Raw genomic sequence first — 16,790 nt, forward strand, 5'->3', positions numbered from 1 at the left:
TGAGCCCCAAGGGGCTCATGTAGTAGTTAAAGATGACAGGATACAAGCTGGAACCTGGTGTGACTCCACAAGTGATAGGAATCCTCTGGAACCATGAAATGGACATTTGAACAAGGTGGTGTCAGTTTCAGAGGTAGGAGGAGAACTATTGAAGGACGCTGCCAGTGAACCCCTTTCAAGACTTTGGAGAAGTGTCATCTTGATCCCATCTCAGATATAATACGAGTGTGTTATAATCATATGTAGTCAGCACTCGAATATATTATGTGTAATTAACATTATTAATGGGAGTGGAGCATTGCTTATTTAAAGTATTCCACACTGAAATACTCATATAGAATATGAGTAATAAATGTTTATGTGACAATTACATATTAATGTGATAGGATAAGTTAATATAAAAATTTCCTTAAATGAAGTTATTAACTAGGATGTATGTGAAATAATTTAAACATATATACATGTAACAAGAATTAATCTCATGTAGATGCATTTAGAATGACATTTTTATGATTTATACATGTACTATGAAGCTGCATTTATTATATGTGTACAAATGTACTTATATTCTGAAACCCTGTGCACTATTACGTTTGACCAAAGTAGGCCTCAAGAAGACACAGTTCAGGTGAGGGCCACGATGAGACTTGAAATTTTATTCGCTTTTGACTTTCAATTAAGCATGGGCGAATTTTGCGGATCTCGCGTTCGCGAATTTTGCGGATTTGCGAACTCGCAATCCGCAAAATCCGCGAATTCCCGCGAATTTGCGGATTTTTTTTTTTTTTGTGTTCGCCCGTGTTTCTGCCAGTTCGCGAGGGTTTTTACAATTTCGCAATTTGCGAACTTACCTGTCGGGTCGCAAGTTTTGCGAACTTGTTGTTTCTACGTGTCCAGCCTGTTTGGGACACTCTTCTTCATCACTGCCACTCTCTGTCACCACTGCCACTCTCTGACTACTCATGCCACCCTCTGGCCCACCCATGCCACCCTCTGTTTCATCACCACACCCTCTGGTTGTCCAGTGTACATTATTTTCGGCAAAGCAAAGCACACCTTCCCTGCCTCAAGTGACCTGAATTAATTTGGGGCTGATTAATGTGTCACAGAATATTTTTTTAGCTGGCACCTGCTTCCTTAGTGCGCCCTGATTAGTGATCTTTTGCACTTGCTAAGTGCTTTCATTGTTGCAAAATTAGTTACAACACCTGTCCTGCCCCAACTGACAATAATGAATTAGGGGCTGATTAATGGATTTTAACTTCCAGCCTGGCTCCTGCTTGTCTCCCTTAGCTGTAATTCAGGAGCTTTGTGGCATATGTGTAACTATTCTGAGGTTCAGAGCAGGGTCACATAATAGTTTCAACTGGCAACTGAACTCTGGAGGGGCCCCTCAGGAAGCACTACAGGAAATGGCTACTAATGATGAGCCTGAACTTTTGAACCTGGTAAGTAGTTACTTTCAGTTTTGCTAAGATCGTATTTCTGCAATTTTGCACTTATTCGCGGGGCGCGAACTCACGCGAACAGTGCGAGCAGTGCGAGCAAAATCCGCTGCTCGCGGATTTGCGGATTTTGCGGGAGATTCGCGAATCTCGCGGATTGCGAATTTCCCAAAAATCCGCAAAATCCGCGAGCGGAACGGATTTTCCGCCCATACCTACTTTCAATGTGGAATGCATTTTGCTTGTATTTTGTTTCCATTGCAGGAATGGAGAAAGAAAGCCTCATTAGTTAGCGTAGAAGGGTTTTGGTGTTCTTTTTGATTACAAGGTATGAGAAGATGGAGGGGGCAAGGAGAAGTGCGGTAACGAGAAAGGAGGCGAGTTCTCATGGGAGAGCAGAGGACAAGTGAAGTTGCAACTTATCGATGTTGCGCCAGAGCTATGGAAATTCACCGGCAAAGATCATATGGGATTGTCTACTCTGACTGCACCCATTGTTGGAGTGCCTTCTACTGAAGACTCGAACAGCTGACGCCTTTCTGATCTCACCCTTACCAAATTCTTCTTAGTCTAAGGTTGCCCTATTGAGGTAGCCTGGGCAGTGGCGGCTTCTCCCGGAAAACAGTAGTGGATGAGTAGGGGGAGAGGAAAGTTTACATTTTTTAAAAAAAGATCATTTACTTGCCAACTAGCTGGCCGACTGGTGGCTAGCTAGCCGGCCGCCCCCTGTCTTCTGTCCTCTCTGTCTTTTTCCTGGCTTCTATACGAGCAGGAAGCACCCAGGCTCCCCTAAGCTAATCACAATGCTACAATGGAGTATTGTGATTGGTCTGAGTGCTGTGGTTCGGCGCTCAGATGCGAATGTGAGCATGGGCATGTTCTCCACCCAGGCTTTAAGCAGCCTCGGTGGAGAACATGCAAATTGTTCATGACTGTTTGGCCGGCCCGAGACGGCCGGCCAAACAATCATGCGCACTTAAGAGGGTGCGCACCACTCCTCCCCACCTGTGCGGCCCAGCCCCACCTCACAAAATTGCCTCAGCTTGGAAAAATAAAATAATAACAGCACGTTATTAACATTTTATTTTTTCTTTTTTGCAGTGCTGAAAGGCTGTGGGACGATGCTCCTCTGCCTTAGTGGAGGAGATGCCCCTGAGTGTAGGGAAAGAAAAGTTTCCCATGCTCATCCAAGCGAATCATCTGATGAAATTTAATGCACAATCTTTTTTTCTGATCATCTACATCATCCTCATAGAGTTAGTCATTTGCTTTGTATTTTAAAGCGTAAATCTCTTAAGGAGATTTTGACTTCTTTTGATTTTAATGTATTTTTATATGATTATGTTGAGATTGGTCTACATTGATGTATTTTTAAATTTATAATCAAACCCTACTAAACTCAGATTTAGTTGTTAAATGGATTATTGTGTGTCCTCATTGGTTGCACTGTATTGAGATGTTGACAAGTGATAGTTTTCTCCCTCTACCTCTCATGCTGCTAGAAAGATCGCCGCTCCGGAGATATGTTTGACTGGGACCGAGCTTCAAGGTGTGGTACCTGTAAGTATCTTTCCTTGATACAGTCCAAACTATTGCGTTAGAATCTTTTGCTTTGCTGAACTAATATATGTATGCCAAAATTGAAAAATGCTGGCATCCCTGTCTGGTGCAGTGATGTGGTTACTAGTGGTAAACGGGCAAAGGGTGGCCTAGTGATTCTTGACCGACTTGGTAACCATTCTGACACTAATATTAGTAGCTCTAGATGATTTTCTTTGAACATAAGAAGCTCTTATTACAGAAAATGTTGGAGACCCCCGCTCTAGAGCATTGCTTTAGGAATTTAATCACTTTTTCATTCAGGTAAGATGTAAAATTATGTGATTTGCGTAGGGGTCAGTGTTACTGTAAAAAATAAATTTTGCAATAGTTAATTCTAGTGTCAGTGCACCACTGCACTCTATCCAAAAAGGAGATTTCAGTAAAACCTATTTTATCGCAGGAAAATATTTCCACTTGACACAGATTGGTGGAAAGTACCAATCCATTCCTTTGTGTCAGAAATACATTCCGAAGATAAATGTTTTCACAAAAGCCCACTGATTAAATTAGTAATATGTTCTTCCTTTTTAACAATCGACATATTTTTTATTGTGACTCGTACTTTATATGATATGTGAATGTTTTCTTTATTGATTTCCTGCTATAAGAAAAGCATAGCAAAAAAAATATTTTTTTTAAATATTGAATGACTTGATTTGTGTATTTTGTAATTTGTGAGGCAAGGTTTCAAAAACATTTGAGTTGAAGGAAGGAACTGATTTTGGTTCACACTTTTATACATGCCACATTTCAAAATTCAAATATATCTGCATTAGAAAGTCACTTTAATAAGCTAATCTGCAAGAGTCGCATAAAGCGGCTTATTGTTTATGAAGACGTTGCATTTATAGCCCTTTTTCAATTTCAGCCACGAGAAAGGCCTAGTAAAAGGCATCGCTATGGCAGACCGGCACTTCAGAGTAATCTAAGAAGGCTGTGAAAATAGAACAGTAGAAATCTATTCTGTCCTTGATATTCAAAAAGGGCTCTTAAAATGCAGGAAACAATTGAACGGCGTCAAGGGGAATAAAAGGATAGATTTGGTTGTGGAAGACCAGCCACCGAATCTGCATCATTTCCCAGAGTGAAATGGTGAGAGGTGTAATAGGAAATAATCTCTTCAATAGGTTCCGCACAGTCCTGCCCCCGCGTCTCATCAGAAGGACCCTCTGAATGAAATGAAGTGATTTAAAAACTGGGCAGAAACGATACGGACATCTAGACAAATTTATACGATAAAAGGGCATGTGATTGCTTTTTCAGGATGTGAAAACAAAGTCGACTAGAAATTCCCCCCAACAGCTAACTCTTCCTTTCTCGTTGTTTTTGCTTGTGGAGAATTAGTAGGACGGAGTTTTAATAACAGAATCAGTGTGAACAGGAGTGGGGGCTGGGGCTCCCCTACCCAGGTAGTACACTGCTCCCCAGTGCTTAATTTGAGCCTGTGGTGTCTGGTGCAAAGCACCAGTACTTAATCATCAACACCGGGTTGGCTTCAGGGCAGTGCAACTGGTGCCGCCGCACAGGGCGCTGACTTGTGGCGGGGGCGCTGTGTGTAGCAATAGCTTATGATTGGAGAGTGGGGCACTTTTAACCGGTGGTAGTGAGAGAATCCGAGGAGGCGGTCATGGGGTACATGGGCGCCAAAAATGATTGTCGCACCGGGCCCCACCAGCGCTGAAGCCGGCCCTCAAAACAGGCGCTTTTCATGAGCACCAGTTAAGGACACATTCTCTTAAAGGGAGATTAAGTTATTTGGCCAGAATCACAGGATGTTGCGCAGACGCAAAGACTTGAACCTAGTTCCCCAGCTCCGAAGTCGGTAGCTCTGTCCATTACGCCACATCCTCTCCCCACTTTCATGGCTAGTAGTTGGTTCTGGTTTAGGCAGCTTTTTGGGCTGGTGCAAGCTGCCTCCTGACAAGAGTGCTGGCACTTACTTTTTTACAAATTAACCACTGCTTCCCCCTCGATCTAATGTTTTCCTTTTCTTGACTCTATTTTCTGCACTAAGGGGGATTCTACACTCTGGCTTAGTGGATACCGTCTTTGATCGCACTTATGGACACCTGCTCTGCACCTGCACTGGATCTGCACCCACTGGCACTTCCCTAAATCCGATTGACAGGGATAGCGCCTGGGCGGAAAGAAAATTTGGTGTTTGTTGTGGGGGTGATGGGTGGGGGTGGAGGCGGTTGTGGTGTGACGCCAGGAGGTGTGAGGAAGATGGGAGGAAAGAAGGGGGTTGATGGGGTGCTAACGAATACGCTGAGGTACATTAAGGCCTGCTTACAAAGGCTTTAACGGGACCCGATTGAGACCAAGTGGGATGGACGAGCTAGTGTTTGCCTGATATTGAAATTAAATGAAATGAAAAGGGGTTTTGTTGAGCGCGACTGCTGCCCTAAGGCGTCCAAGCGCTAAGAAGCAGGATAGTGTCTCATGAGGCCACAGTTAGGAAAGAGTTCAGATGGTGAAGAGGAAGGTTTTGAGCTGTTTGCGGAAGGAAAATAGGTTGGAGTTTGATCTTAGGTGTGTAGGGAGCGAGTTCCACAATTTAGCAGCGTTGAACGTAAAAGATCTTCCTCCTGCTCTTGATCTTTTGATCCGGGGGACTACTGCCAAAAAAGCGTGAGTAGAGCGGAGCTGCCTGCTGGGGCCGTACGGGGAGAGAAGGGAGTGGTTGATCTTGGGACCGGTTCTCCAAAAGGCTTGATGGGACACACACAGGGCTTTAAATTTTATTCTTTCCCTAACAGGTAGCCAATGTAGGGTTCTGAGTCCGGATTCAATTGATTCAATCAATTTATTAAATCAGGCAGCTCCCTGCTGCACCCGTGGAATATTGGCGCCTAGGCCGAGCTCACCCAAGGCCAGCCCTGTGTGGGCCGGCCACCAAATTGAAAGGCCGTGCTAAGTCTAATATAGCACTGCACTGAAAAGTACTCATTAATAGTGATAGTTTTTAAACATGAACTTATAAGCATTCTTTCCCCGTCCCTACCCTGGCGACAATGCCATTAGTAAACTACGAGACAAAACAGTTGCCACGTGAACCCTGTATGTGGCCCATATTTTTGTAGCAAGAGCAACATAAAAGTCTGTTAAATTAAACACAGTATGCACAGCTAGAACTCGGGTATTTGAAGTACTTTATTTGCAGCAGTGAAGGAAAAGGAGGATGAGTAAAATACAATATTTGCTCAAGATCACACTATATGGTTAAGCGGGGAAGCTGCGATGAATGCAGATTTTCTGGTTTCACTTTGTTCAAACGAACCACTAAACAGGTATCTATTTTGTTCTGCTTTTTACCTCAAATGTTAATGCTTTGTTTTTACCTCTTTGTGCATGAAGGTAGAAGAAGAGCGAGGGTGGCAGGCAGCAGCAACACGAACGCTTGGCTCGTCATGGGTTCCAACAGGACCTCGAGGCTTCAAGCCAGCGGCGTAATGGAGGCCCACGCAGCCCCTGCAGTGTGGGTGGGGGTTCCTTGTTTTGGAGGGGGCCCTCAGTCCTTAAGCCATAGCCATTGAAGGCCATTGAATGTGTGCAATGGCATGGAATATGAGGCACTTAAATGCTCTGGAAAGCCATTCTGCTTCCTCGAGCAGAAAGAAACATAATTATAAAACTGGTAGGTAAATATCGCTGGCAGACAGAGGGCCAACAAAAGGGCATGGTAGGACAGGCTCCTGCAGCCCCTGTGGGGCAGTGGGTGGGGCAACCCTCTAGGGGGGTCCTCAGTCGGCCCCCATTGAGCCCAAGACTAATAAATATCTGCCCGGACTGGCAGATTCTGGGACCCCATAGCACATTCTCCCTGGGACCCCATTATTTTGCATTACACCACTGATTGTTAGCTGTTTAAGACAAATGAGTAATAAAAATGATGTTGTAGTATTTAATTTTGAAATTATTTAAATTCTGAAATTGTGAGACTGTGAATTAAACATTACTGAGGTTTGTGGAAGGAGTAGTGGTCTTCAAAGTGCCTCAATCACTCCTATTATGTTCACTCCATGTCAGACAAGTACGCCCTTTTTCTCTTCGCATCTTGTCCATCTGTATCTCTTACATCTTATCTCTTCCTTCTTCAGCACACTCTTTCCTCAATGCACTTCCTCACATCTTCACTTCCCTACCTCCAAACACACTACCCACCCACTCACCTGTAAGTCCTACATTTTCTTTTACTTTCACCTTGTCAATATTTTGACAACTGTGTACCTCCTTTACACACAAATGCACAGAATCACAGTCGCAACCGAAATACAAGACCATTGCTCTGTGCCCTGCAGAGAGGCCAAGGATTGGATGACCATGTATTGTGAACACCTTTTTTTAACTCACTGACAGGCACTGTGAGGCACTCGCACTTCCTTCAACCTAAACTCCAGAGATCTCAAACATGGTCTGTTATAAACCTCGAGAGGCAATACAGTTTAAATTATGCACTATGCAAAAACAATATGCTATACCAAAAACATGCAAAAACACAACGTAAAAGTCTTATACAATGCAAATAAATGTGAAATTTAAACAGAACTAAATCGCTGACATAGATTACCTTTAATGGTTTTAAAGTTCATTGCATAGAAATGGGTCAGTGTTTTTGCTAGTAGAATTAAGGACATGAATTAAGGGCCTCATAGGAACCAGTTTCAATGTGGATTTTTAATTACTACTGGTTCTGAGACCTGGACGGACCAAGCTCAGTTAAAGCCCTTCCTACGATACATCAGTGAAATAAACTTTGCACACATAATGCACTGTTTTTTCAAGGCAATGCTATTACCATCACTCGTTCAACACATTTTATCATACTTCCTGAGGCCTCGTACAAGACCCACCCTAGTTTGTGCATCATTTGTCATTTATGTATATGCCCTTTATTACAACCAAGATAAGAAGAGTTGGTGTAGAGCATAGAATAGCCTATGGTGCCTGCTAGCACACTTTTGAATGACACTGGAATAAGACAGAAGCTCTCTCTGAGACCTAACATGGCAAATAACATAGTAGTAACAACAGTGTTGATTTTCAATGGCATGTGATGGTTAGGGTCTAAAGAGGGGCCTGATTCACGAAGGTAAACTTACACCGTTATGTAAGTTTACTACTTTTTGGTATTCACAAAGGTAAACTTAGACCAAAAGTATAATTTTACAACTTTCGGTATTCATAAAGGGCATTTATGAGTAGTATCTTTGCGTCGTCACTCAGTGCGAAATTTCTGCACTCAGCCCGGAATCTCTGCACTCGGGGAGGAGGAAGTTTGCTTTAATTCTGACACTCCTGTGTCAATGCTTACCATCCCCCAACCACCTCCTGTGGAAACTCCTTAGCCCAACAGCCAATCCCAGTCTTGCTGCAAACATAAAAGCAGAGCTGCCACAAACACATTCAGAAATTTAAACTTGTAGTTGAATGTGTTTTTTTGTTTGCCCCTTGCCTTACAACGGGAGGATTTGAGGAGAAGAGTAGAGAGGATTTTTTCACAAAGAATAAACCTCTTTGGGATGTCAAGCCAAGATGTGAGGGCCAGATACCGTTTTTCTTCTAATGTCATCTTGGAGATGGTCTGTGAGTGGGAGCAGGATCTTGACTCTATGACATGCCGCTCCTACGCCATCTCAGTCTATGTCAAGATCCTAGCAGCTCTCCATTTTATTGCTGCAGGGTCATTCCAGAAGGTCTCCGGTCACCTTGTGGGCATCTCTCTGGGAAGCCAGATATGATACCTGCATAGGTGCTGAGTTGCATTAATAGGGGAGTACATCTCCAAATACAAATGCCCCATACACTGAACAAAAGGCAAAGGGTAACTAGGGATTTCTACCACTTTTCTCGCTTCCCACCTGTGGTAGGTGTATTTGATTCCACCCATGTGGCGCTTCAGCCACCTCAAAACAATGCCCACATCTTCTGCAACAGACACCTCTGGCACTCTATTAACATGCAGAGTGTCTGTGATGCCAGTGGTAGCTTCACTGATGTGCATGAGGTGTTTCAAGCAGGACACATGACAGTTATATATTCCGCAAGTCACCTCTAGCAGCGTGGAGGGCAGCAGGAGAATTTGACAACATGTGGCTTCTGGGTAAGTACCAAGCATCACACATGTCCAATATGTAGCATTGTATTTATTATACACAACAATCATGCAGCACTATTCCTCATGCCACATACATGGCCCCAACAGACACAGTATGTATCATTCCATACAAAATGTACTATACAGATAGAATAGGTACATGTACAAATATTCCCACATTTTCCTCCACAGGTGATGCTGCATATGCACTCTCCCCTCATCTCCTCACACAAAACAGACGTGCAACCTGTGTACCTCAGCAGAGGTACAATAGTACACAAGCTATCTTAGAGCACACATTTGGCCTCCTGAAGTCACGAGTCAGCTGTTTTGACCATTCAGGAGGGGTGCTGCTGTACTCCCTTGAAGTTGTGTGCAAGATAATAGTAGCGATGTCTTGCACAACATAGCATTAAATCATGGCTTACACATACCTCTGGGACCTCAGCTTGAATTGTACAAAACAGAGGGCAGGATATGCATGTGCTTGACCAGCCGGTTGAAATTTTTTCTCCTGAGCAACCTTCATGTTGTTTGCTGTCTGTTGTCAATGAGATAGTTGGACATTTAACACTCTGTCCATACATTTAATCCTTAGACTACTTGGTAAACCATACATTATGTATGTAAACTATTAAATGTCGCCCGCGTGGCCTGAGGCGTCAAGATGGCGGTCACACTCTAAGAGTGTTACGGACCCCTCGGTCATCTGCCTCGAATCCAGCAGCAGACATTGGCACCCATCTGGGACTCCTACCTGGCTGCTGTGTGTCCCCTAGCCGGCGCAGGGTTTCTGCAGCCGTCTGGGGCCCCCAGCCTGTCGCGGCCTATCTGTCCCCGGTTGAGCGGCCCTTGCCGGCACGGCCGGGGTGATAATTGAGTGGTGGTAAAGAAGAGGCCGCACTCGCTGCTCCTGATCCGTGTGAGGCTCTGTTATCGAGGGGCAAGACTGGCCCGGAAGCGTTTGCAGGCCTCTGACATCGGACCGGCCAGCGCATCGGCTGAGGCGCGGCGGTGTGGCAGTGAGGAAGCCTCGTACATCGCAGGAACGGGTGGGCCTCTGGACCCGGACATCACCGCCGACCCTATAGGTGAGGGGGGGGGGGCAGCTGTTGGATCAGGCAGCAGCATGGATGTGGAATACTCGCCCCCTTCCACCTGCGGGGCCTGGCCCTGCGGGGCGCTCCGTTCCTCCATCCCGCAGCGGGGTCGACTGTGGGGCCTATCCGGGCTGAGCTGGGGTGGCGGAGCCTGCGGTGCGGTCAGCAGAGTCAGTGGCACTGGGCCGGGCCACCCCCTGAATAGACGAACCTCTGGCGGAGTCGTATCGCGACTCATCTCCCTTCAGAGCCGGGAGGTGGGGATCGGCTACACAGTCGGGCAGCAGCGTGCGTGGGACCCCCACACCTCCCCCGCTCCGGACCTGAGGGGGGGCCCTCCTTTCTTTGGTTTTGTGGTGCGAGAGTTTGTGGGAGCCTAGACAGTGGCCTGCGGTGTTGGTGGGGGCCGGATATACAGCGGGTGCGTTCGACCATCTTGTCGGGTGGCGGAGGCCTCAGAAATACTAACTCATCATCGGCTGGGCCCTGGGGTGTGTTAGCGGCCCCCACCCGCCCTTGTTCCCAAACAGAGGTCTGCAGATTCAGGAGGCTGAGGAGGCTACTCTGTTCATGCCCCCCCCCTCAGCACTAGGGGGGGGGCACTAGTCTCGGCCACCACATTGGGTGGCGGTGGGGAGCATTATAGTGGGAGTCCTTTGGGCTATCTGTCAGCGGGGGCCCCTTCCATCAGTTGGTCTCCTTCCCACCTGGGGGCCACGCTTGTGGAGTTGTGACGCTGAGGGTACTGTGGCCTGGTTGGGGGCATAGGGCCGGACTCACCTGCTCTGGGCCCCGTCTGACACCTTACTGACCTCCCACCCCCCAGCCCTGCGGCCGACGCTGCAGGCTCTGCGTCTTTTCGGCGGATGGTGTCCTCAGGCTGTGAGCAGACACTCCGCACTCCTGCGGGCCCCTGGCCTCCACACCAGCTTTCTGTGCTTACTGGCTTCCCCAGCTTCTGGCTCCCACCACCGGATTTACATTGGGAACTATTCTTGGCCATGGGGAGGGACAGGGCCCCTAAGTCTACACCGGCTCCCACGCAGACAAAGATGGACCGGTTAACCACCTCCGACCCGGAAACTACCAGGAGGGCGGCAAGGGGACTCCCCCTTCCCCAGGACAGAGATCTTGACGCCATCCTCCAGGCCATCAGTGCATCGCAGGCATCCGTTGAAGGGAAGATTGGGGAAATAAAGATAGAAGTGCCCCTCCTCAGGCAGGACCTCCGCAATGCCACTGCATGGCTAACAGAAGATGATTCCCACATATCCACGGCCTAGGACGACATCTCACAGGTCAAGGAGCAAGTGGACCATCTTCATACTCACACCAGGGAACTCCACAGGCGTGCCGAAGATGTGGAAAACGGTGCACGTCACAACAACCTCTGGTGGGGTTTCCCGAAGGAGTGGAGACAGGCCAGGTGGCTTCATTCGTCGAAGACTGGTTTAAGTCATGGATGCCTAAAGACGCCCTCTCAACGGGGATTGTGGTAGAAAGAGCTCACAGATCCCTGGCACCCAGGCCTCCTCCCAGAGCCCCGCCTCGCCCTATCATCCTAAAAGTTCTCAACTTCAAGGACTGCGACGCCATCCTGCTGGCGGCACGGGCGGCTGTACCCCTCAAGCTCCAAAACCATGTCATTATGATGTACACGGACTACACTAGGGAAGTCCAAGGTCTCCGGCGCTCATACACAGATGTTAAGAAAAAGCTGCGCGCCTTGGGTCTACAATGCCAGCTCCAATTCCCTGCTTGCCTTCGGGTCATATTTCAGGGCAAAATGCAGTTCTGCAACACACCCCAGGCAGCATGGACATGGCGTGACACCTCATCAGAGCGCGTGGGTTCACAACTTGAGGGGCCGAGGTCGCCGGGACGTCAACGCCAGCGTTGCACGAGGTCTCGTAAGGGGAGCCAGTCACAAGCAACAGCACTCAGATCCTCGAGTGTGGCGGTTCTCGAACTCCCTGACTCCTCCAGCCAATCTGGCTCTCGACCACGTAACAGACATCGCTCCACCGAGAACTTACCAGGATCATCCTCATCACTGGCCCAGGTGGGCTCGCCCAAGATGGACTCAGACATTTCCCACACTTCCTATTCTTTAACGGCCTATGGGGCCAGATTTAGATACAGGTCCGCGACTGGGGTGAGGCGCCTCACCGACGGGGTCTTCTGACTTTGGTAGATTTCTATGTTCACTCAAATTGTTTTAATGCTGATTCACCGAATATCCGTTCTTCTGGAGGGGGCCTCCACGCAACCAATCCCTTGTTAAATGGGGGGTCGACAGATGCTTTCGTTCTCGAAGTGTAGGTTGGGGGAGTGGGAACGGGGGAGGTTTGGGATTGTTTTCTTCCTAGGTTGTTGTTCCTTTTGTTTTGCTGTTTCAGCTTCCACGGACTGGCATATGCATCTTCCTCATGGGCTGTACTAGCTCTCAACACATGCAACCAATCACAAAAATTTGGGCTCCCACACACACTCACACAGCCCTGTGGGATGGCATGTCTTAGAATCAGATATCGCCCGTCATGATCGAAGACACCGCATTCGGGGCATCTCCCCATGTCCTGTCATGGAATGTTAATGGTCTCCTGGACAGGATTAAGCACACTGCAGTCTTGCGCTATGTGCAACGCCTCCACATTGACATCCTCCTACTCCAAGAAACACATCTCCTGGGTAACTGCTGCCCTTTCCTTGCTCGCTACGGGTACGACAGAGTATGGCATTTCGGCTTCTCTAGAGTCTCCCACTTGGTGGCCATCCTTATGAGACTCAGTCTGCCTTTCGTCCTTTCCCAGGTGACCCATGACTCCCAGGGCACATTGGTGGCAATTTCTGGCTCCTTGGCCAGCTCCCCCCTCAATCTTGTGTCCATGTATTCCCCCCGTCGATGCTCACCCCCAAACTGGCACAGACCGCAGCCCAACTGACCACTCTCCCTCTAGGAACCACGGTCATGGGTGGCAACTTCAATACAGTCTCCCTTCTGGCCTTAGATACAACAGGACCTCCTTCCACTTCCCGTGCGGCACAAGCAAAACAGTTGAGGACCTGGGCCGAGTCATTGGGCCTCTGCGATGTGTGGGGCACGTGGCACCCACGCACCGTCCATTTTACTCATACTTCTTCAGCCCACCACACACAGGCATGCATAGATGCGATCTTTGTCCCCGCCACTGACTGCTCGGTAATCGTTGGCACTCACATCCTACCTAGGGGAATCTCAGACCACTCTCCGGTGCTCCTAAGTACAGGGACTCCCCCTTCCTCAGCCTGCTAAACGTGGAGGACAAACGCTTGGTTTCTCCAAGACAAAAAATTCAAGAAGGTGGTAGGGAAGGAACTCGAGCAATATTTTCTTACTAATGAGGGTTCAGTGGCTCCCCGGGTACCCTGTGGGAAGCCGGGAAGGCAACCATTCGGGGCACAGCAAAGGGGCAGCTTTAGAAACAGAGGCAAGCACAGCTACGGGAAATTACCCTGATGGAAACGCAGGCGCTTCGCTTAGAGCAATCATTCTCCATGTCTGAGGACACCCCCCAAGGCCGACTGCTAGCCCATCTACGGGCGGAGATTAAACAGTTGTCTCTAGACGCAGCCAAGGTCCTGTGGAGGGCATCGGTGGTGAGAGTTTAGGGAGACAAAAATGATACGGTTCTGCATAGACTAGCTACTTTTTCCAGGGCGAATCGTAATGTTCCAGAAGTGGTAGATGACCAGGGTACGGTGCACAGTGCCCCTCTAACGATGGCCTGCACATTCGCCGGTTACTACCGGCACTTATATGTAGCACAGAACCCTGACCTATCTCTTTATGTTCTCCTTGAACGAGGCATTTTGTGTCGTCCCCGGTTGGATATCACCACCCAGAAAGACCTGGACCGCCCCATCTCTAGGAAAGAAACTGAGGAAGCAATTTCCCTCACATCAGCGAGTAAGACTCTAGGACCAGACAGCCTTCCCCAAGAATACTATGCGCTGTATCGCGACACCCTTGTGCCCCATCTGGCCGGCTTATTTCAGGAAGCTTTTGAAAAGGGCTCCTTTGCGACAGAGACAGATATTGCCACCATTGTGTTCCTTCCGAAATCCCAGCCTCCCTCCCGTCATTGTGCGGACTATCGTCCCATATCCCTCCTCAATACAGATATCAAGCTATACGCCACCATCCTGGCCCAGTGCCTGAAGCTTTAGTTGCCCTTGCTAGTCCACCCAGAACAATGCGGCTTTATGCCCGAGCGTGCGACCCGACCCTGTCTTCGGAAGCTGCAGCTGGCTCTGGCCCATCGACAATTACTTACCCCTTATTTAGCTCTCCTTCTCATAGATTTTGAAAAAGCTTTTGATTCGGTGGACTGGGCATATCTCCAAGACGTGTTGGCCGAGATGGGGTTCGGACCCCAGTTCAGAGCTCTGGTCCGTGTACTCTAAGCACAGCGGTGCGCACGAGTACTGGTCAACGGCATGCTGTCCGAAGCCTTTCCCATTGCTAGGGGTACATGGCATAGATGTCTCTTTCACCCTTGCTGTTTGCCCTGGCGATGGAGCCTTTGGGGTCCCTGGTGCGGGCTGAAGACCGCGTTAGGGGCTGGGAATGGCCAAAAACCGAGACAGACAAGATCGCGCTTTATGCAGATGACGTCTTGCTCTTTCTGGCCAAACCTGCCTCCTCGGGACCACACTGCCTCCAGATTTTGAAGGTGTTTGGGCAAGCCTCAGGTCTTCGATTGAACCAAGGGAAATCGGTACTGGTCTCTCTCCACCTATCGAGAGACTGCTATGATTGGCAGTCCAATATACCCCATGACCGCAACTCTGTTATGTATTTGGGGATATGGGTTACCCTGCTTCCAGAGTTGGGCTGGTCCCTCAATGGCAACCCACTGGTTAAAAAGGCCAAAGAAGACCTTCAAAAATGAAAGACTTTACCCCTGAACCCTCTGGGTTGGGTTGCTTTATTTAAAATTATGATCCTTCCCAGGTTTCTTTATGTTCTCCAAAATACGCCCTTCTGTTTTCCTAGGTCCTGGTTTAGGGAACTGGATAGATTAGTAACCAAATTTCTTTGGGCCGGGAGAGGGCACGCTTGGCCCGGTCCACATGCCGGATCCCCTCCTTTGATGGGGGAATGGGGATGACGCATCTGTATCTATATTTTTTAGCAACGCTTCTATTGGTGGTCCTTGATTGGTATATAATCGGGGATGGTCTGACCCGGCCTATCAGCTGGAATTGAGCGAGCTGAGATTATCCAAAGTCCAGGCCATGATGTACGGGGAGCCTATCCCGTCCCAACTGTCAGACATGACGAGGTCTGTACTGCTGGGATGGCGGGCATCGCTACGTCACACCGGCTGGTCGAGTAAATTGACCTAATGCACACCCCTCTGGCACTGGGCTTGGCTTCGGGAAGTAAGTGGCCTAGGGGGGTTCAAAACATGGAACTTTATCGGCATCACGCACCTCGGACACATGTAGGCTAGAGCCCATATGCTCTCCTTCCAGGATATGCGAGCCCGTTACTCCCTACATCCCTCCCAATTCTAAAAATATTTGCAATTACGACATGCCTTCCAGGCGCACATCACTGACGACACCCGGCTCCCAGAGTACCGCCCCACTGAGGCCCAGACTCTTGGGTGATTTGGGTACGGGGGTATCTCCCGCATATACCGCATCTTAGTCAATAACACTACCAACTCACTGGACAAGCTGAGGGATCAATGGGTAGAGTGGGTGTGCCCCCTGGATGAGGTGGACTGGCAAGATGCACTCATGGCACCCTAGACGATCACCGCCTCCGCCAAGCTCAGGCTAATCCAACTATACTATCTACATGCCGCCTACCTCACCCCACTGCGTCTCCATCGGACGGGCTTACGCCCGACGCGTCCTGCGCAAGGTGCAGCTAGACCCCAGCAGATTTTTTTCACGTGGTTTGGTCCTGTCCTCTGCTGGAGCGATTTTGGGGGGCCATTGAGGAAGAGCTTACAGAGGCCTTGGGATGGGTGGTTCCCCACGACCCACATCACTCACTATTAGGGATCACAGATGGACTGGATGGGTCCCAAAACGACAAGACAATCTTTAATACAGCTATGACTGTAGCTAAGCACGACATAGCGGTGGCATGGAAATGTCTTTATCCACCGGACCTGGGAAACTGGCGCAAGGGTGTGGACTGGTGCGCGAACCAAGAGAAAGTACTGTACATGGCACTAGGATGCCCTAAGAAGTATCGGAGGGTGTGGGGTAAATGGCTGGGCACTGTGGAAGATATTGAATGATTTCCTTAACCTCTTTGTCGATACATATTTCATGGGGGGTGGAACTGTGAGTTGCATTGATTTCGAAGATGTAATAGATCATTTGTCCTCTGTGTTTTTGCTGATTTGCTTGTATGTTTTAAAATCAATAAACTTGAGTATAAAAAAAACAATTAAATGTCAGTGCGTGTGTGAGACCTCCCTGGACAGTTTGACAATAGGGCCTGATTCACAAAGGGTCTCTTCCCTTGGGGCAGAGGTGCCG

This window comes from Lissotriton vulgaris, unplaced genomic scaffold (assembly GCF_964263255.1).
Source record: "Lissotriton vulgaris unplaced genomic scaffold, aLisVul1.2 SCAFFOLD_287, whole genome shotgun sequence".
Taxonomy (NCBI): Eukaryota; Metazoa; Chordata; class Amphibia; order Caudata; family Salamandridae; genus Lissotriton; species Lissotriton vulgaris.